Here is a 25,140-nt window from a genome sequence, read left to right as displayed (position 1 = left end):
CTGGGCCCATACAACCTGTTAATAAGTAGTTGTAATTTTGAGGAATGAAATAAAATATTATTTTTAAATTTATATCTTGTGGGGACATCTGGTAGCTCAGTGGTTGAGTGTCTGCCTTCAGCTCAGGGTGTGATCCCGAGGGCCAGGATGGAGTCTCACACTGGGCTCCTTGCAGGGAGCCTGCTTCTCCCTCTGCCTGTGTCTTTGCCTCTCCGTCTCTCACGAATAAATAAAATCTTTAAAAAGTTTATATGTTGTGTTTTTGTATATGACTATAAAAGTTTTGGATTTTTTTTTGACAGGAAGTAGGATTTATTGATGGGCATGAATAGGCAGGGGCAGTGCCAAGATTCTCATGAGTCCAGAGCTGGCCATTCATCCAGTGGGCCATAATTAAGGATATATTTCACCCTACAGCCATCTGAGATGAACAGCTTTTCAGTCGCCACATCTTCAAATTCATGGGCATTGAACTTGGTAAAGCCCCATTTCTTGGAAATGTGGATCTTCTGGTGGTCAAGGAACTTGGACTTGGCCCTGCATAGGGCCTCGATCACATGCACCTTGTTCTGCACTTGATAGAGATAGATATGACGATTTGGCCAATGTGGACCCTGGCTACTGTGCCCTGGGGCTTTCCAAAGGCACCCTGCCTACCTGTCTGGATCCTGTCAGCTCCAGCACAGGACAACACCCTATTGCTATGGATGCCGTGGAAGGGGTAGAGCTGCACTCTGGTGTGAAAAGCATCTTTGCCACAGCTTTTCACTATGGACTTGTTGGCACAAATAAGGTCAGCCTCCAGGGCTTCAGAGGAGAGCTGCTTCTATTCATCTGAGGCCATGTGGCCAAAGTGGGAACTCATCCACTTTTGCCTTCTTCCACCCTAGGTCAAAGATGCAGATCTTGGTATAAGGGACCCCTCTACAGAAGCAAGACTTTGGATAGGGCTTGTTCTTACAATACAGTTTAACACGGGGTGGAGGGTGGCCGATGACGACACAAAGACCTTCAGTGGTATTTGGATGCCAAAGGAAAAGAGTCTAAATTTTTGGAATATTACAGCTTACTGTCTTGTGTAGACCCAGCTACTTAATAAGTAAAACTGTTGAGGATTTCTTTTGGCCTTGAAACACCGTGAAAAATTTCTGTTACTGGTAACAGAGAACTGGTGAAGCCAGGTTATTTGTTTTCCATGTTTTCTTTTGTTATTTGTTGAAATTCAAGGGTTTTTTTCCCATATTTTTCCCAGTTTTATTGAGAAATAATTGACATATTGCTGTGTAAGTTTAAGGTATACAGCATAATGGTTTAAATTACATATGTTGCGAAATGATTACCATAATAAGTTTCGTTGGCATTCATCATCTCATACAGACATAATAAAAAGAAAAGAAAAAAGGAAATAAATTGTCCTCATGGTTTAGGAGGACAATGTTTAAGATCTCTCCCTTAACGATTTTCACATATATCATACAGCAGGGTAAACTATTGTCATCATGTCATACATTACATCCCTAGCACTCATTTATCTTTAAATGGAAGTTTGTACCTTGTGATCACTTTTCTCAAGTTTTAATTTTTATAACTCTGAGAACATTATTTATAGAAAATGATCTGAAGAAGCTCTTGATGCTATAAAAATTATTTATGAAAATGAATTTGTGGTCATGGTCCTAACCACTTTCGATTTGTTTATTACCAACAGAACTTGGAAGCAATATTCAGTTTGAATTTGTAACAATAGATTATCAAAAAAAAGTGACTTTTCAGTTTAAGAAAAAGCTTTGAAACATAGTTTTGAAACTCTTTGGATTTGACAAGACCCAACTGAATTCTGCCAAAGCACTCTTTTTCCTAATTTTTTAGGTTCTTGTGTATTTGCAGAGAAATCTAATCCTTATGTTACTGATTCATTTACACTTAACTCATCAAAATGTTTGGTGAATCCATTTGATATCCAAAGAGCTTTATGAGAAGTTACATTTGGAAATTCTGACATTTTATAAATAATTCTTGAACTTCATTTCTTTAAACCAGAAAGCCCTTTAAAACACACACACACATACACACACACTTTTTTTTTTTTTTTTTTTTTTTTTTTTTTAGAACTAGAACCTCAAAGTTGACTTTAATTTGGTACACTTCTGAATCCAAGTAGGAGTAAACTTAGGGAAACATTTTCGAGTATTTCACTGTAGTGGATTTGGGTTTTCCCTAGTGGAATATTATTTCAATAATTAAAAATCTGAGTAATAGTCAAATATTTCATGTGTGTTGTCTTTTAATGGAAATGCTCTCACTCTGAGGATGAAAAATTGCATTTAAGTCATTTTGAAAACTCTCTTAGTGGACAAATTTAACATAATAAGCCATAATGGCTAATTGGTTATCTTATTTTTCATTGGCAAAAACTTCAAAACCAACAAAATAGACTGTGTCATAGTATTTTAAGTGTGATAAATGTTGTCTATGACCTCAAGAATGTGTCCTAAAGCAAGCAACGGTTAACATGTTAAAAAACAAAAACTTTTAAAAATGCATTAGATCATGTCTGCAAAAGAGAAATGTTTGTTAATAACACTGTGTTATTTGGCCTAACTTTTTAATGTCCTAAACATAAGGCATTAATGAAACAAAATTACACTCTAAGCAAATACTAAATGTGAGTAATCTTATTTCTATTCAGCAATCAAGTTATTAAAACACAATGTGTGGTTCCCTTAGATACACAAAACAATGTAGTATCATCAGGACATTTATTAGGTTAAACCATGTGAGGTTGCCATTTTTACATTAAAAACTGGTCAAATACAGGCAATTTCACATGGCTGAGCCTGTATCTGGTCATAAACAAATCAGTATGGAAAGTATTGTTTCTAGAATTTCTCTATGAGTAGGATCGAATTTACATATTTTAGAGACTTTGTTTATATTATTATATTTTTCTAATCCAAATGTTTTCTTAATCTGGAAATGGACTTCAATTTTGGTAGTTCTTCAAGTATGTCAGTCAATGCAGCCAGGTTCCATGGCTTTAACCCCTAAATCTCAGTGCGTTAAAAAATAATAAAGTTAACTTTCATTCATGTTCTCTGTCTGCCCTATGTCTATTGCCTTCACTCCAGGATCCATGCTGATGGGATTCTGATAGTCATGGAAGCAGAGAGAAAAGCGGACATGATGGAGACAGGCTGGCTCATAAAGCTTCCATCGGAAAGTCAGACAGTTCACTCCTGCTCACATTTCACTGGCCGAAGCAAGTTAAATGACAACATCTATGGAAGTGAAGAAGCACAATGCTGCCAGGTGCCCCAGGAATGAGAGAACAGAATATTGGTGAACAGTTTTAATGACTCCAATACGGACACTTTAAATTAGAATTCTCATATATGAACGATCTACCTCATAATGCGAACTTTTAGTAAGGCCTACTGTTCCTCCAAGTACAACTAATGAAGGATCTGTAAATATTAATAAAAAATGAATGTTGGAGACACTAAACTTTATTATTCATATAATTTAGCAAAGACAGTAAAAAGTACTGTGTAGGATGGGGGAAAGAATATTTGTACCATTATCTTTTTTGGAAGAACTCTCTTGTCTGGGTTTAAATTAGATTATCACTTACTGAAGTATGACTGAGTCATATAAACCAATGGATATGATCTGAACCAGAGATGATGATTCTCTAGAGAGCCAAATAGACTGTTGACTGTGACTTGCCATTGTGTCTACCTCAGTCAACAGGCTAATGTTGAATTCAACTGAGACCAAAGGGGAAATAATAATCAAGCTCATTATTTGATTTTTAACTTTTGAGGGTTTATTGGATGTTTATGGAGACACATTCTCATGCACATTTGCCTTTCCTCTTTTTCTTTTTTCTTTTTCTTTCTCTTTTTCTTTCTTTCTTCTTTCTTTCTTTCTTTCTTTCTTTCTTCTTCTTTCTTTCTTTCTTTCTTTCTTTCTTTCTTTCTCTTCTTTCTTTCTTTCTTTCTTTCTTTCTTTCTTTCTTTCTTTCTTCTTTCTTTTCTTTTTTTTTTCCCCCTTCTGTCACTGTGTGATTTTAGGATAGCATGCTGCATAGCCAAGGCCTGGAATAACAGACACCATCACAAAATTTCCCATTTTGTTTTGTAAGGAAGCAAGTTGTATGTGCAAGATGGTAAAACAATTCCCATGCTAATAGGAGCAAATCACTTAAAGAAATAATTTTCTTAAAAAAAAAGAATTTTCTCATGTATGAGACAAAATAATTTCACAAAAATATATAAATAATAAAAAGAAAAGTTAATTAGCACAAATTGGACAGTGTTTCAGAAGTAAAGATTCAAACAAAAGACATTTAAGGGTAGAACATTAAGTTTCTTTATGTTAACCAGTTAACCAACTTCAATAATTTTGAAGTAACTATTAATGACATACTTAAGAATCTTGTAAGCATCAATATTGTGTCTACTTATAAGCACCAACCTTCTAGCTTTTTAAGTATATTGCTTCCAAACTCATTTTAGTTTCTTGATTCAGAATGTTAGATCAAACACAGTGGTAGTATCACTAACTGCTCCCAGTGTAGTTATAAAAGGACCAAAGGGTTAAACCCATGATAAACTCAAGGCACTGCAGGTCATTTCCTCTAGCATAAAGCTTCTCTTTGCTTGATTTAAAAGACATCTGATATTGCTATAGGGGGGAAAGTTGACTCATTAGAAAGGAATGTGAATGTCTTACTTAGAGACCTCCTTGCTGCCATGACAGATTATGTTAGTCCAGCAAGCAACAGGGAAAACATAGCTTTAGTGAACCTGTATGTGAATGATCTAACTGGTTTTATTCATTCTGTTCTGATCACTTTCAGTTTTCTTTTTAAATGTAGCTCCTCTGTATTCAAGGAAGAGGAAACATTATGGCAACATCATACAACATTAAGGATTCAAATACCAGACATTAAATTTAAAATATTATAGTAAATACATTGTTAATGTAAATAAAATGTCATATTATGATATAAAAGAGCCAATGTTGTTTTTCATAGAAGCACTTTCTTTAATTAGCCATAATTTATTGATGGCTGGTGTTTGACATTTTGCAATAAAAGTTTTAACCATTTTTAAACACCATGCTATTCTCCATGATTGAATTTCTTCCTACTGGATAGGCCCAGAAATATTTTTATATTCTCTATTTCCTTTTAACTTTTTTCTTGGCATCTACTTTTGCATCATCCCGTTCTCCACATGGTAAGTCCTTGCCTATGAGGCAGGGCTCAAATATTCTGATATTATCTTTTCTAGATCCTCCACATAATATATATCCTTATCCACACTGTTTTATTGAGTTCACTCTTGGATTTGTGGCTACCATGGCATGACTGTCTGGAGATACTATTTCACTTCAAAGCCCTAAATCAACCTCATTCTCATCTGATGCCTCCAAGATCCAATGTTCACACTCCCACCAAGCAGTAGATCAAATAAATGATTTTACCATTTTCTTTCTTCTTTCTTTTTCTTTCTTTCTTTTTTTCTTCTTTCTTTCTTCTTTCTTCTTCTTTATTTCTTTCTTCTTTCTCTTGTCTTTTCTTCTTTTTTTCACATTGACATTCCTTTAAATGTTTTTAATAAGCCTAAAGTGCCAACAGCATCTTGGCCAACTTTTCCACATTTATCTGTGGAATTACCTGTAATTCCATCTATTATTCAGCAAACCTCCAAAAAGTTATTATTTTATTTTATTTTTAAGATTTTATTTATTTATTTGACAGAGATTGAGAGAAAGAGATCATAGGCATGGGAAAGGCAGAGGTAGATGGAAAAGCAGGCTCCCCGCTGAGCAGGGAGCTGGATGCAGGGCTCCATCTAAGGATTCTGAGATCATGACCTGAGCTGAAAGCAGAAGCTCAACTGACTGAGCCCCCCAGGTACCCCTAAAACGTTATTTTTTTCATATTTTATACTTTATGGTTTCTAAACCTTGCTTAACTAAATTAAAAGTTGAATTTAGTAAGCTATTTGAAAAGAAATGATAAATCTAATATTTGAAAATTCTTTTCTGTAGGTCTTTATCAAGTAGACAAATATTTCATATTTCTGTGGATTCATGGTTTATTCCTTACAAGTACTTTTCTTTTACCATAAGTACATTTTAATATTAAGAAAATGTTTATTATTAGATAAGATGAAAAAATTAGATTTCATGCACTTGTTTTGGTTTCTACTTTTCAATACATATTTACCCTCTTTAACATAGAGCTTTCTACTTTAAGGAAAAGTTTTGGTGTGATTTAATGTTGTCTGTTAATTCCTTAAATTCAATGCTTGATAGGAAGAGACTTAAGGACCCCAATCCACAGAATACCATGGAGCTATCTCTCTTGCATAAGAATACCTGGAAACATCTTGAGATTTTTTTTTTGTACTTTTCTCAATAACCTGTAACCTCCAAATCTCTGCCTAAACCATAGACAGTGATTCTTCACAACAGAGGTAAGTTTATTATTTTCATGGCCTTCAGCAGAGTGATATATACAGCTCACAGTAGAAGAAACTCTAATTCTAGGGATAAATTTAATTGGAACCAAGATAAGCAATGTGTTTCTAAAAGAAGTTTCATTTAAAAGATGAAGTTGAGTTAGAGAAATAAATATTTATAAAACATTATGGTTCAGACTTTCTAACAGACATAAATATATTTTTATTTTTAATTAATTAATTAATTTTATTTATTTATTTATTTTTACCTTCCAGTTTTACAAGATGTCTTTTCTTGGGTTTAATTCAGTATCTTAAATAAATGTTTGCTGACTTTAAGCAGTAAGTCACAAAGCTGTTTGCCAGTACTATTTTCAGATTGCATTTGAACTCCCTCCATCTTTATGTTAAACTTCATTCCAATACACAGACAAGACGAGATCGATAAAAAATTTAAGAAGAAACAAAGAAGGTTCTGTCCATACTTACAAATGATATTGTTGCAAAACCACTCCCCTGGCACTGAGTGACGAGTGCTACCCAGATAAGGAGTTGTGAACCCCAATGAGCATCATTTAGACAGCAATCCTGGGAACTAAAGCAGCACTTCAGATGCTCAAACATTCCTTAAGGGAAGATAATTGATAGTAAGTCACATACAAGCAATTTACTACTAAAAGAAAATAAAATAGTTTGAGAATCTTTTATATCTCTTTCCTTTGGAAGCAGAAAATATTTTACTCACTTAACAATAGGAGGAATTGTAATAAGAATAAAAAATGGAAGAGGAGATAACATGGCAGCCCACAAGATGAGATTAGCAGTTTGGTGTCTAATTAACTATCTGAATGAAAAACCAAGCTTAACATTGTTGAAATTCACTTGTTCAACTTTCCCACCAATAACAACCACAAAGTCAGTTGTTAACAAAAAACAGTAAGTAAAGATGGTGTTATTCAGACATTGAGATTTAGAAGACTTAGGCTTGAGTAGTTTAATGCTCTGACAACTTCCCACATATTAATGGAACTTAAATTAATGATCATTTTAGACTATCACAGATTGAGTGATATGGACTAGATTGTGTACCCCACAATTCATATGTTGAAAGCCCTAAGCACCAATGTGATTATACTTGGAGACCCATGGGAGGTAATTAGGGTTAAATGAGGTCATCAAGGTAAGAATCTAATTTGATAGGATTAATGTCCCTATCAAAAGAGACACCAAAGCTCCCTCTTTTTCTATTGTCCACATGAAGACACAGCAAAAAGGAGACCACCTGCAAGCCAAGACAGAGCTCTCACCAACAATCAAATTAGCTGGCACCTTGATCTTGGACTTCCCAGCCTCGAAAGATGTGAGAAATAAATGTCTGTTGTTTAAGCCAGCCAGTCAGTCTATACTATTTCATGATGGCAGCCTGAGCAGATTAAAGCACTGGAACTAGAGCATTCAACGGAATGTTGAGGACAAAAGAATTTGTAAGAATTGGTGATCAAGATTTTATTCCTTTCCTTACTGCACAGTAATACATGCTGTTAACTCTTGTTCTTACTGGAAGGGTATGGACTATCATCATTGTTTCTTCAACAGTTCTAAAGATAACTAAGTGAATAGGTTTTGAAAATTTCAGGTTTCAAGGTAAACACAAACCTTAACATGCAAAGTTTTTCTTATTTCACAGCCTTTAAACTTATTTAATTTGGGGATCCCTGGGTGGCGCAGCGGTTTGGCGCTTGCCTTTGGCCCAGGGCGTGATCCTGGAGACCCGGGATCGAATCCCACGTCGGGCTCCCGGTGCATGGAACCTGCTTCTCCCTCTGCCTATGTCTCTGCCTCTCTCTCTGTATCTCTCTGTGACTATCATAAATAAAAATAAAAATTTAAAAAAAAATTAAACTTATTCAATTTGTTTATATTCAGAAGAAAAACTGCCACTAAATTCTGAGTCCGAACCCTCAGGGTAGGACTTGCCACCTTGCCATTTTTTTGTTGACCAGTTTTATTAATATATTGGGATTGCAAGAGTAAATTAACTTCTTTTCCATGAAGTTAGTCATGACCCATGTTGGCACATGTTCAATAGGAACTTTTTATGAGGGCGTAGGTAAGATAAGTACCAGAAAGCAATTCAATATGCAAGGATTTCTTTTTCAATTGTAGATATATTCTATTTATCATGCACTATTAGCAGTAAGTTCCTCAAAGAAATAGAAAGAACAACATTGCTGACAAGTGTTGTTGGGTTAAAAGTCCATTAATGAGCGTCTCTTACAAAATAGCTTCTTTCAACTTGATCAACTATGTCTCTTATGATTTAAACATGGTTCTTTAAATCTTAAAATAAAAACTGAGAGGTATAGTATAAAGCATTGCAATGCAAGTTCCCTTAAATTGCGTATGATTGGTTACAAAAAATACATAATTATTCCCTCCACATTAGAAAAATTTAGAGTTCCTTTCACTTTCCTTTTATATTCTATTTCTTCCTTTGACAGGTGTCCAGTTAGGCAACAAATATGAATTATCCTGTGTGGACAAAGAATTCTTCTAGGCAAGAAAGGGAGATAAAAACGAAGATGATGTTATAGACTAGAACTGTGTTTTAGAAAAAGAGAAAAAGAAGTGTTTTCATTTCTCTGTAATTTGACCTCACGCATTCTGTCTTTGGTATGTGTGGAACTGCACCGTCTCTGAATCCTATTTACCTGGCACTGAGATAAGCACTTTGCACGAATTCTTTTCTTATTTTTCACAGATTTTATTAGGTCGATAGTAGTATTGGCACAATATTAAAGATACGGAACTGAGACTCAGAATTAGTTACATAACTTTTTCTCAGTAACACTGCTGAATAATGGTGGTGGCACAGTTAAATGTGAAGTCTGTCCAGGCGAAATGCCAGTGTTAACTTGCTTCTTTTATATGGACTCTGCGTAGAAATTGGCCTCTTTACCAATATCAGCCTAATATTAGCAAACTTCCTGTGACCATAGATAGGCAGGTCTTTGGAGAGGTGACAAAATACACACATGGGAAAGCGCACTGGAAATCAAATTAACAGAAAGTGAAAACAAATTTACCTTCTCATTTATGCTGCCATTTGCATTTCAATGATTTCTAGTATTCTTTTCCCCAGATGCTGACAGCACCGGCAGACAACTGAGATAGGGGAGGAGACCTACCAACTTGGGTAGGAACTGATTCGGCTCTGGGCGATAGATGCCTGAAAATCTGGTAGGCAAGTTGCCAGCAGGGCTCTGACATAAAGGAGTCGACTTCCCGGTAGATGGCAGCAGAAGCAAAACACGTGCAGTCTGGATGCAGAATCTGGGTCATTGGGCAAAATCAGAATCAGAAAAATTCATGGGCGAGTAGCAGATCCAAAAGCAAAAGAGCATGAGATTCAGGACATTAGTCTCCAGATAATGTGACTGTTATTAGTAGAAGAGGGAACAAGATCTAAGAGGAAAATGGGGTGCTAAGTGTTTACCAGCACAGAGACTGTGTTGACCCAATGTAGGCAGAAAAAGGGATTTGGGTTTGGGGATCTCCATAGTTACCAAAGCTTGACGTGTAGAGGCTGATAAGCAGCACACGTGACTAGAAACAAGGCCAAAGAATAAAAAATGATAGGGATGCCTGAGTGGCTCAGTGGTAGATCCAGGGTCATGGGATCAAGTTCCACATCAGGGTCCCTGCAGGGAAGCTGATAAATAATATTATAAATAAATAAAATTTTTAAAAATAATAAAAAATTAGAGCTGAATAAATAAGCCTAGCCATAGCAGAAACCAAGTGGTAACTGGATACCAAAATGAGCTTTTTATCATCGAGCAAAATCCATGGATTTCTTTAATTTTCCTGTTGATTCATTGCCATTTCCTCCCACCACTCTAATCAAGAGCAGTTTTACATGGAGACCATAACTAAAAATTGGAGCTTTTCTTCAGTTCCTCTCTACTTGTATAGCTCAATACTGTTCTTTCCATCGTTCTTCCTTTTTTCCTTCCTTTACTTTGAATCCCTCTATTACCACTCTTCTCCCTCTGTAGCAGGCTCTTAGGAAGTTTGTCATCTTGCATGACAGCATCACTTCTCATGGCAGCAGGAATTTTGGGCAGTGGCTGGATGGCCCAGGAGGTCTCACCATAGCTGTCAGTTGGTGAAAAAAGATAGATGCAGTCCACTCTTCTTTGGTCTATTACCATGTTCTGATTCCATGGTAACGGAATGGGGGTGTAGCTGTTACTCAGTGATGACTCTTTTTATTAAATGTCAGGATTCTTAGAGCATCAGGAGATGAACCATTAACCTACATTATATCTCAAAGAACAAAAAATTACCCATGTGTTGAGGAAGTTCCCAGCAAGATTCAACTCTATCTCCCTGTAATTTGCTATTTTGGGTGTTGGGTTGAAAAGCTTAAAAACAAGGAAGAAACAAGAAAGATAAACATTCCTTTCTCCATTGATTCAATATTTTTCTGTTTCCATTTTAAAGATTCTGTTAACTACTTCAGAATGAATAATCTATGATTGAGAAATCAAATGACACTGATCCAATCATAGTAAGGCATATGCAAAGTGTATTGCAGTGTGTAAAGCCTTACACTGCTGATGTATACATTTACAACCATGACAGTGAATTTTATCAATATCAATGATATTGAGGAAGTCCAGGCCCTTGACTTCCACATTTTCTTTAGGATTAGCATATTCTTTAAGGAGCTCCAAATTTTCATATCACATCCTCGGCATAGATATTACATTTCAAATGTAGTAACTTTGATGCTTCCAAACAGGTTTTAAATATTTGGCTATAAATATATGAGTAAACCTAAATATAATTACTCATTTGAGAAATTAATGACAAACATGTATCTGTCCTCTTCAATCAAATTCAGTCTTTTATTTCTTTTTAACTGTTTCCTCTCCTGAAACAGTAAAGTACCCAGAACCTTGAATTATACAGTTTAATATTTACAAAAATTTGTTTTTCATTGATATGTACACAGTCTGGTTGAGGTGACCAATTTTAAGTCTAATAAATATAGTAAAGCTTCTCATACATTACAACAGGGATCAACAAACTTTATCTGTAAAGAACCAAATAGTAAATATTTCAGCTTTAGGGGACATATGACTTCTGTTATTACTGCGTAGCTCTTCCATTGTAGCAGAAAAGCAGCCCTTGACAATATGCAAAAGCATGAGTGTGCATGTTCCAAGAAATCTTTATTTACCAATTAAGTAACAGGATGGGTTTGGTCCACAGACTGTAGTTTCTGACTTCTGCTTTGACCTTAAATCATTTCCCCAAACTTTGTAGGAAGTTGATATATAACTTATATTGTTATATGGAATAGTTGTGCATGTATGTACTCATGACATCTTACCAAGATCATGTAGGTATTTGTGGGCATCTGACCCATTTTTCTCTTCTGGTTTTATCGATAATAATATTTGGTCTGATGGCATAGTTAAATAAGAAGAACACAAAACAAAGCAAAACTATCTGCAATAACCATTTTCTCCTTCTAATTATTCTCTCTAAAAAGTCTTACAGAAAACCAATGCCATTTGTAGAATTGTGAAGTGTTAGATGAGAAGAGACTTTAGTGATCATTTAGTTGAAGTTCCTATTTTGCAGATGAGGATACTGGCATGAAGTAATCAAGTGATTGTTCAGATCAATATAGATAGGGAAAACAAGACGAGCAAACCCAATTCCAGAGTTAATTCCAGCATTCTAACCCTTCGGTATAGTGATCTCACAAAATCCAAGAACATTTTTAACATCACAATCACTTGGTAAATAGTTGTATAGAAGGAGCAGCCTAACATTCTGGCTATTACCAAGATTCAAACAGTATCGGTTGAATTTCTCTGTCATGCTGTCATGCTGAAACTGATTCAAAATAAACTTGTATCGCCCTCGACTTTGTCAATACTACTAGTTCTAAGGCATTATAGATTTAGTAAAGTATATACACCATGTTTATCCCATCTTAGCAATGGAAGCTGCACACTTACCTTTTTAAAAGTATACTTTTAACAATAAAATCTGTAGAGGGCACAACTAACTCATTTCTATAAATCTCTTGTGATGTCTTCATTGTTAATAACCACCTAGCTTTTATCTGCACCTAATCTTTTAGAAAAGTGAATCTCAATCTAGTTTTGATTGTAGGCTGTGTGTGTGTGTGTGTGTGTGGTGTTCCCCTTATGAGCTTATGGAGATGAGCAGAATGTTTGTGGAATGTGATCTCCATGAGGGTACCAGAAGCTGGATGTGAGGTTGCTAGGCAATTTTCCCTATTGTTTTAAACAAACTGCACAGGGCTGGCAGCAGCTGTCAGAGTTCCTGGCTCTTAAAAATAACAGAGCTGAGGAACACAAAGAACAAAGGTCTTCCACAATAAATGGCAATAAATAACAGGAACTTTCTGTGCCAGTAAATGCAGGCACTTGGATGTTGAAGCAATTAATAGGGTTAACGAACACAAGAGGTCATTTGAATTCTATTTGTCGTCAAATACTTTTTTCCCCCTGGACACTTAAATTTAAATGGTAAAGCAATCTGAAAAGAGAATGGTAGACTGCAATTTTAATAAATTATTCTTTTAAATTCATCACTTTCTTGCTTGTTTATTTTAATTTTATTTATGCAGGATTTCACCTCAGAGGCAACAGTATAAACCTTACTCTAAATAAATTTTAAAGATTTTAAGTAGAAACAAATTCTACATTTTATGTTAAAAAAAAGAATTCATTCAACTATGCTATCACCATAAGACTCTCTCTTTTAACTCCTTTATATAAGCCACATCCATTCTTCAACCCTTTTCTCTTTATCATGGACGTGGTGACACAATGCTATACATACAATGAAATTGAATAGAGCCATACACACATACACACACATGAGATCATTTATAACCATTGAAATCTGAATAACTTCTATAGGTTCTATTATTGTCAATTTCTTGGCTGTGACAGTGAACTATTGTTGTGTAAGAGACTGACATTGGCAGAGGCTGTGGTGCATGAAACATGTCCATACATAGCTTTGCAAATTCCTGTGAATCTAGAATTATTTCAAAATAAAAATTTTCAAAACAAAACAGGTCCTTAGTTCCTAATATTTCAAAATTAGAAAATTTTTCCCTTAAACAATAAATCGTATGTTGGTTTACTTCCTATCACTGTGCGGATGATTCTTTCCTTCAGTTGATTTGTATTTGAGCACCCATTTCAAAATAATTTGGAAGATGGAACTCAGACTTTTCCAGTCAGTTTTTTAACCTTTAACTTAAAGGTTAGTTGTACAATGATTTTTTTAAAAAATCTATTAAAAATAAATAAAATCTATTTATAGAATCGAACTTTTGGAAAATCAAGACTCATTCTGAATTGAATGATGGCTTAAGAATTGGTGCACTAAGAAACACGTCTTTTCAAACCAACATTCTTTGTTTTTCCCAGCGAGTGTATGTATGTATGTGTGTGTATTATAACTTTTCATTTTGAGATAAATACAGATTTATTGGAAGCTGCAAAGATAGTATATAGGGGTTCCATATACCCTTCACTCAGCCCCCCTAATAATTACATCTTGTATGACTATAGGCAAAATCAAAACAAGGAATTCATATTGATACAGTGTGTGTGTAGAGGTCTATGTTACTTTAACACACACACATATATAATATAGATTCTTCTAACCACCACTTCAATCAAGATTAAGAATTATTCCATCACCACAAAGGAGTACTGGTGTTGACATTTTATCAATTCACATGAAGTGTAGAAATCTCATCTCCTTTTAAGTCCCTTAGTCTTCCATTCTTCATAATATAATTGTCTTAAACATTCCCTTACAGGTATTGATATCTGTATCAGATAATGTTACATTTTGTGCTCTGACAAATATAATTCAAAATGTTCAAGAGGAGAATGAAAATGTTTTTTATATTCACTTTTTTTCATTATTCCCTCTTCCTTCTCTTAAAATGTTTTAAAATGCTTTCTTTATTGTATTCTTTTCTTTCTGTTTAAAGAATTTCCTTTTTTTCCTTTCTTTTAAGGAAAGTCCATCAGGGACAAATTCTCTTAGTTTTCCTTCATCTGAGAATGTCTAATTTCCCTTCATTCCTGAAGGATATTTTTGCTAGATAGAAGATTCAGGGCTGATAATTCCTTTCTGTTAGCATTTGAAAAATGTTGTGTCACTTCATTCTTGCCTCCATGGTTTTCTGATGAAAAACATACTGTCATTTGAATTTTTTTTCCCCTCACATTCAAGGTATAGTTTCTCTTTTGCTGTCTTCAAATTTATTTCTTTTTCTTTACTTTTCAAAACTTTATTTGATGTGACTGCTTATTATTTCAAATGACATCTGCATTTACTTTTGAAATATTACCCATGGAATCTAAGCATAGAGCAAGAAAAGTCATTAAAACTTCTAAATTCCAAAAGCATATAGTATGTTATAAAAGTCAGATTTTACCCATTTTCCCCTATTTTTTATATTCCTAACTCCAAGGTTTCCAGATTTGCACACAGCTCTTAAAACCTTCGTTCCAATTAGTTTCTGTTGTTGTTGTTATTTAGTGATTTATCACTTAACATACAATACCTGGTGCCCATCATAATTATTCCAATTAGTTTATAGGCATTTAGAAATTTAAATAGTTAAATAGTCAAATACTAAATTATCATTTCTTTGTTACTAGTCACACCAATATATAATAGGCCTTCTCATATTTTATTTCATTACTTTAAAGCAATCAGCCATTGATATCAGAAATTTGACTTCCCTTTTTTGTCCTCAGTGTGTCTTTCTACCACAATGAAGACAGTTAAGCCTGCAACTTCATTTTTTACAGGTAGGAGGGGAGTTGTTTTTAAGTCTTACTTCTGCCTCCCAGAAATTAAATAGAATATTTAGGTTCTGAATCTGAGATTGTTTTCCTGCAATGTATATCAGAAGAGGCAAGCTTGGTTTTCAAGTTTTTTTTAATTACTCTGCTTGAATGTTTGAAGGGTAATCTGAAAAGGTACGAGTAAACTATATTGTTTGAAAAGAAAGTACAAGTATGTGGTAAATAAAACATTTTTTCTTCTTGCAGAAAAACCTTACTATAAACAGTCTAAGTCTTAAGCTAGCCTATGACATAAAGTCCATGCTTAAAGCAATAAAGGGCCAGTCCATACCTAATTAGTCTGGAGATAATATTATAATTAAAGCAGTGTTATAAGAATACTTCCATTGATGATAAAGTATATTCTGGAGTTTGTCAACAAATTTCAAGACAGGTAAACATAATTTCCATATATGTCATTAGAATTTTACAAAATGTCTGTGTGCACTACATGCTTTTCCAGGAGTTAACAGAGTGTCTCTATTCTTCATATTAAATCATTTATCTAAGTGTTAAAATTTCAAGAGCTTTCTGGGAATTTTATGGTTTAGGTATTTGAGTTTTGAGGAAGCACTCTACACTAGTTTTAAGGAACTTATTTTTTTTTTAAGACTAATGACTGAAATTAAATATTTTCCTTCATAGTTTGTAAGATGTTTATTATGTCCCTACAATTTGTCAGACTCTGGGGATATATAAATAAACAAAATGAGTCCTTTCAAGCTGTGGTAGCATGAAGTGGGGCACCTAACCCATGGGAATTGTGGGTATTAGGATACAAAAAAAAAAACTCTCAGAAAAATTATAATATTTCTACTAGGTCTTAAAACTATGGTGAGACTGAGAGAATTGGCAGTGGGAGTAATTTTTATTATATATTTTATTTCAAAGTAATACATTACAATCTTAATTTTTTATTTTCTACCACCTTTGGCTCAAGGTGAGAAGAGACAGAAAAATACAATGAGAGGTAAAGGCTATGTCCCAGGCACTGTTTCATATATGTTATAAACAAGAAATCATTTAATCTTAAAAATTAATTTGTAAGGTATATTGCATTATCATACTCCTTTATAAGATGAGGAAATGGAAATATGAAGATCCTCTAACAGCTAATGGACCAATTTTTTTAAAAAAAAACTCCTATGACTGAATTCAGAGTCTTCATGTTTAGCTACCACAATGTATAGATGGAAAGAATATAGGTAAAACAGCTGTCAAACCTTATTTTTACCACTAACTTGTACAATCTTGGCAACTGACTCAACCATTTAACGCTCTTATCTTTAAAATGGGAATAAATACTCTTATCTTGAAAATTGTGTGTAGATTAAAGATAGGTTAATCAAAACTTCCAACACTCCCTAAAACGTCAATAAATCATAGCTGTTTTGTGATGTTATAAAGTCTTCTTTCTAAATATACAAAATTTAATTTTATTTAAGTATCTTTTTTAAGATATCCATGCATACTCCTCTCCAATGGAACTTAATGCTTTTCCCTCTCTCTCTCTCTCCCTCCCTCCCTCTTCTTCTCCCCTCTTCATCTCTGACTTCTTCTTTATCCCCTGGACCCTTATGTTTGACATTTGCATGTCATACTTTATCAATGTCTTTCCAATATAAACCCTCTACTCTTGCCATCTTAAATGACCTGAAGCATATTGAATTTATTCATCACTTTATTACTTTGTTCCTGTTGTTTTCTCTGTCTAGAATGTATCTATCCAGTGTCTTCTCTACCTATTAAAAAATTCAAACCTAGAGATTTAGTTGAAATCCTGCCCATTCAACAAAAACTTCCTGTTTATTCCATTTGACAGTATAACACAATATCCTCTTATAAAGTCTAAAAGAAGGTCTCTTAAGCCCTATTACCAGGGATAATTGCACTTCCTCAGATAACTGGTTTGCTTTTGGCTTATGTATACTGCCAATCATATAATAGTTTCTTCGTGTCTGTGTTTACCTGGTTATTAGGAACTTTGAGCCCAAACATGTGGTTCATTTTAGCAGCCATAAAATACGTGAAAGCATGCTAATTATTACTGCAAGTTGATACATGGATTAATTAATTAATTAATTTTGGTACTCTATTCTCTTTCTTCCTACCGTATATATTTTATCTTAATTAGTGCATGTATTACATTCTAAAAGTGAAATAAAATTTTATCTCACAAAAAAGGGATCCTTACAAAAGAAAATCCCTGTAGAAATCACAGAAAAATAGAAAAAAGTAACATAAAACAAATTTAAAATTATCTGTAAAAGCCATCCAAAATAAACACTTCAAATACTTAGATCTATTCACATTACATTTTCTTTTATTTTTTCCTTAAAAATTTTATATATTTATTCACAAAAGACACACACAGAGAGAGAGAGGCAAGAACATAGGCAGAGGGAGAAGGAGGCTCCCTGCAGGGAGCCTGATGCGGGATTCCATCCCATGTCCCTGGGACTGCAACCTAAGCCAAAGGCAGCCGTTCAACCACTGAGCAACCCAGGTGCCCCTCACATTACATTTTCTATGAAATTTGTGGTTTTACTTTCACAGGTTGGAAATGTGCTAAGATATAATTTTATGTTATATTTTTAAAATTAATATTATGTGAGTTTTTGCATGTCATGAAACATTATTTGAAAACATGATATTCAGTGGTTTTATATAATCATTCAATTGAAGTATTTTCAGATGGCTGAATAGTTAATGCTGTGTTCAGTGGTAAACACATTACTACCATGACAAATAGCATTGTGTTAAATGTCTTCATTGTTAAATCTTTAGGCTCATGTTCTTCATGTAAATTAAAGGAAGTGAAAGTTTTCATCCATTAGTTGTGCGTATTTCTAAAGTATTAATTATTGTCAAATTTCTCTTCACACAATTTCTCTATTCATTTGATAATTGTGGGCATTGTAATTTGTTGTATATATGACTATATGTGTTTCTATAAATCACTTCAACATCTTTGGAGGAAGATGTATGAGTAAATACATGAATTAATAGTGAATGGATATATTTCCAATCCAAATTTATCTCTCCTCTAAAATAATGTATGAATGATATATGTTACATTATTTCACAGCTTTTTGTTCTATGTTCTTTCTTAACTTTTTTTTAGCACCAATGTCATTTTTATCTCTTGAAATCATTAGACTTTCTTGAAGAAGTCACTATGTATGCTACTTCTTCCAAATCTCTGTGTTTATCATATTTGTGGGAATATAGTTACAAGTCATAGTACACTTGTTGGCTGACAATTAGACTTCATAGTTTACAAAAAAATAAAACAAAATAAAAACAGAAACAAAAAAGAACACAAACCTTTATCAGGAAGTAATATTAAATATTGTGGTGAGAATACAAATAACCATAGACTCTCTCCTCCTGTCATCAACAGCAACATCATGACAGCTGAAAATAATCTTTCCCTACACTGCCCTTATTCAAGAATGTTAGACTGTGACAACATCACATTAAATTCTTTCCCAAATTCTGTTCATAACCTCTCATGTATCACACTTCAGGACATTGAATCCTTAAGAGTTTCTAAACAACATGACAATGAGATCATTCAGATCTCTAAACTCTGGGGGCACATGGATATATATTCTTGAAAGTGTTTATTCAACCAAGAGAAAGACATAGAACACACAAGAGTGATTGAAGAGTCAAGACTACTTTGAAAGAATGAACCTGAAACGGGTCATACCAAATCAACAGTACTGATAGGGTTACTTTGTGGTAAAGTGAACAACTCACTAGACATGATCACACTGAGTGCCTAGATTATGATCTCTAAACAGTCCTTTTCCACTCATAGGAACTAAGACTCCTTGGGAAAAAAACAAAACAAAATAAAACAAAACACAATTTCAGATTGGGAGCAGAAAATGTGTAAGATGGATCTGAACCAGCTTCACATACCAGAGAACAAAGAAGCTTTCAGAGCGAGTAGGGTCATGTCTAAAGTAAGCAAGAGCCAACTGGAAGAGGATCCCACTGGACAAAGAGAGAGGATATTTGGTGCATCAAGAATGAAAAGTGTGATAAATGGAAACACATCAAAACAAGTTAGGGTACAGCTTCTTCTAGTTTCCTAAATATGTTACCACTCCTCCACCCAATCATTTTCTAAAAGTAACTTTTCTTATGTCATTGCCTCAACTATCCTATTGTTAATATTTTGTGGATGTTCATTCACAATTTGGAGGGCCTGAATAATCAGTAAAGAGAAACACATGTGAGAAAAAAAGAGAGAGAGAGAAACACATGTGTTTAATCTCTCATATTTAACTTTATGAAGTTTGGGTCTCAAATTTACTCTTTACATATTTTTAAGAAAACACACACACGTGCACACATACAATCAGCTTTGGCATACTAAAATTATGTTGAAAGTTGGTTTGGCTTTCATTGCATAATGATGAGCCCCCTCTCCCCCTGCCATCTTGTCCTAATTTCATTTTTCTTGTGCAGTTATTTTAACTTCTATTTGCAGAGAAAGAATAAAAAGAATTTGATTACTTTCCAAGAAATAGTTTCCTGAGTGATTTATTATAAATAAATTATAGCCAATCAATCTGGCAATTTGGATAAAATATGTATATATGTTAAAAATATAATGTAGCAAAACCAACAAAAAAGAAATAAAAAGTTTAATTGGTTCAATATCTTCAATGTCTATCAAAACTGTAAAGGTGTAAATGGAAAATCTTCCTATTAAGAAACTAGCCAGATTTCGCTGGCTTCAGTGATGAGTTTCACTCAATACATAATAAAGAAATACCTGCATTTTATACTACATCTTTTAGTAAATAGAGCAAAAGGGAATGCACTCCAAGACTTTTTAGGAGGCTGGTTATATAACCTTGACATACAAAGTTGACAAAATCATTACACGGAAGAAAAGTTGCAGTTAGATTCTTTCCATAGACAAAGATGAGAAACTTTAAATTTAGTATTAGCAAACCAAATTTTGCTGTGTATAAAAAGGATAATGTACCATCATTAGTTAGATTTATTCTGATATGCAATTTAGCTCTAATATTTAAAAATTTATAAGTATAATTCACCACATTAAGAGAAAAAAAGAGAAAGGCATAGTATTGTCTCAATAGATGCTAAAAAAGCATTTAACTTAGTACATTTATGATAAACTCTCATCTAATTAGGAATAGAAGTGGAATTTCTTAATCTGATAAAGACTATCTACAAACAAAAAACATCTACAAGCAAACTCAATAAAGATCATACTTGATAAAATATTGAGAGCTTTGTGCTGAAATTGGGAAAATGTAAGGCTGTCTTCTATAATCATCATTATTTAATGTGTCAATGCAAAAAGGCAACATAACAGAATAAAAGATAAATGAAAAGGAAGAAATAAAATTGTCCTTATTTGAAAACAATTTGATTTATTATACAGAAAATCTACATATTATTAGAATTAATTAGTGAATTTAGCAAGATTGCTCAATACAAAGGTCAATATATAAAAATCATTCAAATATTTCTACAACTCAAAAAAAAAGAATTGAAAAAAAAATGCCAGTTACCAAAGCATCCACAAAATTAATTTATATCTACATTGAAAACTATAAAATATTAGTCATGAATAGTAAAAGCTCCAAATGGAGGGATATAGTGTGTTGATGGATCAAAAGTTTTATTATTTATACAGATAGTATTTTCTTTCCCAATTAAAAAATAGATTCAATACAACACACAGCTAGATTTTGTATTTTATTTGTTTTGTTTTGCTTTTAAATTGACAAAATGATTTAAAAACTCATGAGAAATGCAAAGGCCCAAGAAATACCAAGGCAATTTGATGAAACGAACAAGGGAGGGTTTATATTGATAGAATCAAGACATACTATAAAGCTGTAATGATTACAACAGTGGCTTTAGTACAATGATAGAGACAAAAAATATTCTTTTGGGTATTCCATCTACAAAAATCAATTTCAAGTGGAGTACAGACTGAAATGTGAATTGCAAACAAGGCTCTGAGGGGAAAAAAAAAAGGGCAACACATTGTCATTTTGTGAAGGCAAATACATCTTAAATAAGACACAAATAGCACTAACCATAGAGCAAATTACTGATAAATTTAACTATGAGAAGTAACACTTCACTGTTATTTAAGACATTAGTAGGAGAACAAAAAGGCAGATTGAGAGATTGCGAAAATATATTGGTTTAACATGCATTTGACTTAAATTTCATATCCAAAATTTATAAATGATATTTATAGACCAATAGTAATTAAAGAATACAATGGAAAAATGGGCTAGGGGAGCCTGGATAGTACAGTCAGTTAAGCAACCAACTCTTGGTTTTGGCTCTGGTCCTGATTTCAGGGTCAGAAGATATAGTCTTGAGTCTGGCTCATGCTAAGCAGGGAGTCTGCTTGAGATTCTCTTTCCCTCTCTCTCTCTGCCCTGCTCTCTACTTGTGTTCTCTCTCTCTCAAATAAATAAATAAACCATTTTTAAAAATGGGCTAAAAACTTGAAGAGACTTTGTAAAGAGAATAATAAAGGACCAAAAAATTTAGAAGAATCTCTTAAACAATAAGAAAATAAAAATCAATATCACACTACTCTAACTCAAACCTCAAAATGATGAAAGAGGGGAGAAATTTTTATTTGTTTATTATTTATTTTTTGTAAAGATTTTATTTATTTAAAATTAATCTCTATGACAGACACAGGCAGAGGGACTGGAGGACTCGAGGATCACACCCTCGGCCTAAGGCAGGAGATAAAACACTGAGCCACCCAGGCATCCCAAGAGGGGTAAAATTTTTAAATACCAAATGTTTTCAAGGATTTCAATGGAAGCAATGAGAGTTCTTTCCTACACTTCTATATTAGAAATTGTTGGAAGTGTCTAGGAAAAGTAGTAAATAGCCTATGCCCCAGCATCCATTCTAAGGTATATCCAACAAAAATACACCAGAAGGTGGTTGCAAATTTGAGCAACGATAGCAGAATGCACACCTCACTACCCTTCCCATAAGATGTAAGATTCATGTAGATCTTGTCACACTGGCATGAAGCTATTTTTCTCCTACTTTTCATCTAGAAATGACTGATACTATTCCAATGTAATTATAAAAACAGCTAAAATCAAAACTGACCAAATTTGTGCAATCGAGGCTATTTTAAAAGTATTTTCTCGTAAACTGACAAAGAAAATCAGGTTTGCTATTTCTGTGCTACTATTCAAGTATGTTCTTGTTCTACCTTACAAGAGTTTCCCGGGCTCAGTGTTTTGGGGTTTTTTGTGGTCTCATAATTGTATGTTGCACTAATTCATAAGTGGCAGTGATATTGACAGGAAAGTATTAACAGAGTTTTGAAACACTGAAATGTTGACATGTTCACCTGTGTAAACCACTTTTATTGCCAACTGCTGGTTTTAATGCTTCCCATCATAAGAATGGGCATGATTAATCTGGCGCCACATTTATGTCCTCAAAAATGCTGCTATAATTGAATTTGGCTAAATACTTTCATATTATGGATGAGGACATTGGCCCTCAGTGGTCAGTTTATTCAGTCGTATAGATAATTTGTGACACAGTCATATTCAATATTCTTACATTTACATTTCTGAACAGTTTATACATCCAATACGTGCATTCTAATTTATTAGTCATATAGCAAGCGGTTCCAAAGACATTTTTTGTTTTGTTTTGTTTTCATATTAATTGGGTTCAGATATTAGCCCAGGAATTTTCTAACTTTGTACACTCTATTTAACTTCTCCAAGTCTCAGTTTCTTCTTTTGTCAAATGGGGCCCCTAACTGGTAAGTTTGTATGAACGTATAAATGAGTTTGGACACAAGGTTTGCTTATTTTATTTGTAATTATTACTTTTGTTTAAGATAAATTCACTTATATTTCACTATTTTTTTAAGATGTATTTATTTATTTGAAAGAGAGAGACACACACAGACAGAGAGAGAGAGCATTGAGGGAAGGGTATAGGAAGAGGAAGACAAATAGACTCTCCCTTGAGCAGGGAGTGGGATGTGGGGCTCCATCCCAAGACCCTGAGATCATGACCTGAGCCAAAATCAAGAATTGGATGCTTAATTGAATAAGCCACCCAGGTGCTTTTTCACTATAATTTTATGTTTTTACCATGCATTAGTTTGGAGACATCTAAAAGTAAGGATTAGATCAATTAAGAAGTTAACCTGACTTGCAAATTAACATTTTTATAAAATATGTGCATACACAATCAGCCCTATGTCTTTGCAAGCTACAATCCATTTTTTCAGTGAAATGACCCCAAAACTCACTGAACAGACATAGTTCCCCATAACTATTTTGTTAAATAAATAGGGCATTGAAATTACAGTAAATGATGACTAACACAAACAAAATAACTGAATAGTCATATGATACTAGGTGAAATGGAAACTGATTCCTAGAGCAATACAGTATTATAGGTGATACTTTGGCCTAAGGATATCAAGTTTTTCTTTTTTTTTTTTTAAGATTTTATTTATTTATTAATGAGAGACACACACACACACAGAGAGAGAGAGAGAGAGAGGCAGAGACACAGGCAGAAGGAGAAACAGGCTCCATGCAGGAAGCCCAATGTGGGACTCGATCCCGTGACTCCAGGATCACACCCTGGGTCAAAGGCAGGCGCTAAACCGCTGAGCCGCCCAGAGATCCCCCCAAGTTTTTATTTTCATTTCAAATTATAAGTGCATTGGAGTCAGTAAATCTTTTAATGTAGAAATTATTGTTTTGGCCAAAACTACATTTGCTGCTAAACTCACTTAACATAATTCATGTCGGGCTTTTTCCTATGTTAATATCACATAGTAATGAAACATTTTCATATTTAGAATTAATTAAGAATGAAAATCTACCCAAATAATGTTAAAATGAAGAAACTACTGAGGAGGGAATTACTCAGATAATATCCAGCTTCTTTGTTCTAAACCAGTAGCCAAACTTTGGGAAGCTATGCTATTACTCCAGTGTTTGAAAAAACACCCTAGGATGCCAAGATTAACTGGCAAAAAAAGAAAGCAAATAATAATACCAAACATCAAAAGCTACTTTTCACAGTTCTGCCCTGAAACAGAGGATTATAAAAACCTTACTTGTTATAGTCATAACAAAAACACAAAGTTTTGCGTCAAGGCAGGAATAGTTCTGAACCTTTTTAAATTCCAGCTTAAATGAGACCCCTGATTAAAATATTAAAAAGAAAAAAGGAACATGTTAGAGGTGCTAGGATTAAGGGTAATCACTGGTGAAAACCCTACATTGGAGCCATAGTTCAACAAACATATTTATTACACTACCTTTAAGGTGTTATTCTTGTGTGGTTTTTAGGTAGTATAACATTTAGCTTAGTCTATCCTAAATATGGATCTCTGAATTTAGAATATGAATAAAAGAATTGTTTTCAACATTTGCTAACTTCTGTTTTCTACTTGGAATGGTGCAGAGAAAAGCCGTGGGTTTCATTAATGGTTCCACCTATTTTCTGTCAGCTTTTAAATGGAAATAATTTTCCCATCTTGAGAAACAGGCTTTTGGATTAACAATACAAGCAGCCCTTACCATTAGGTATGTTGTGAGAATCCAGTTCGAAAAAAGTCTAAACATAAATATCTTTCTCACAGTAAGTGTCCGTAAAATGTAAGATGTTGCTTTATTAATATTAAGTATTTTTGTGAGTAGGATTTGGCC

At 33.8% G+C, this 25,140-nt stretch overlaps 1 pseudogene; it reads right to left on the bottom strand.

The window, feature by feature from the left end:
• Positions 1 to 353: 353 nt before the first annotated feature.
• LOC129516807 (60S ribosomal protein L10-like) lies at positions 354 to 5,695 on the bottom strand (annotated as a pseudogene).
• Between the last annotated feature and the right edge of the window lie 19,445 nt (positions 5,696 to 25,140).

The sequence above is a fragment of the Nyctereutes procyonoides genome, unplaced genomic scaffold (assembly GCF_905146905.1).
Source record: "Nyctereutes procyonoides isolate TBG_1078 unplaced genomic scaffold, NYPRO_anot_genome, whole genome shotgun sequence".
In the NCBI taxonomy this organism is placed as follows: domain Eukaryota; kingdom Metazoa; phylum Chordata; class Mammalia; order Carnivora; family Canidae; genus Nyctereutes; species Nyctereutes procyonoides.
The sequence above is the reverse complement of the archived record's forward strand: the minus strand, read 5'-3'. Positions and strand labels throughout refer to the sequence as shown.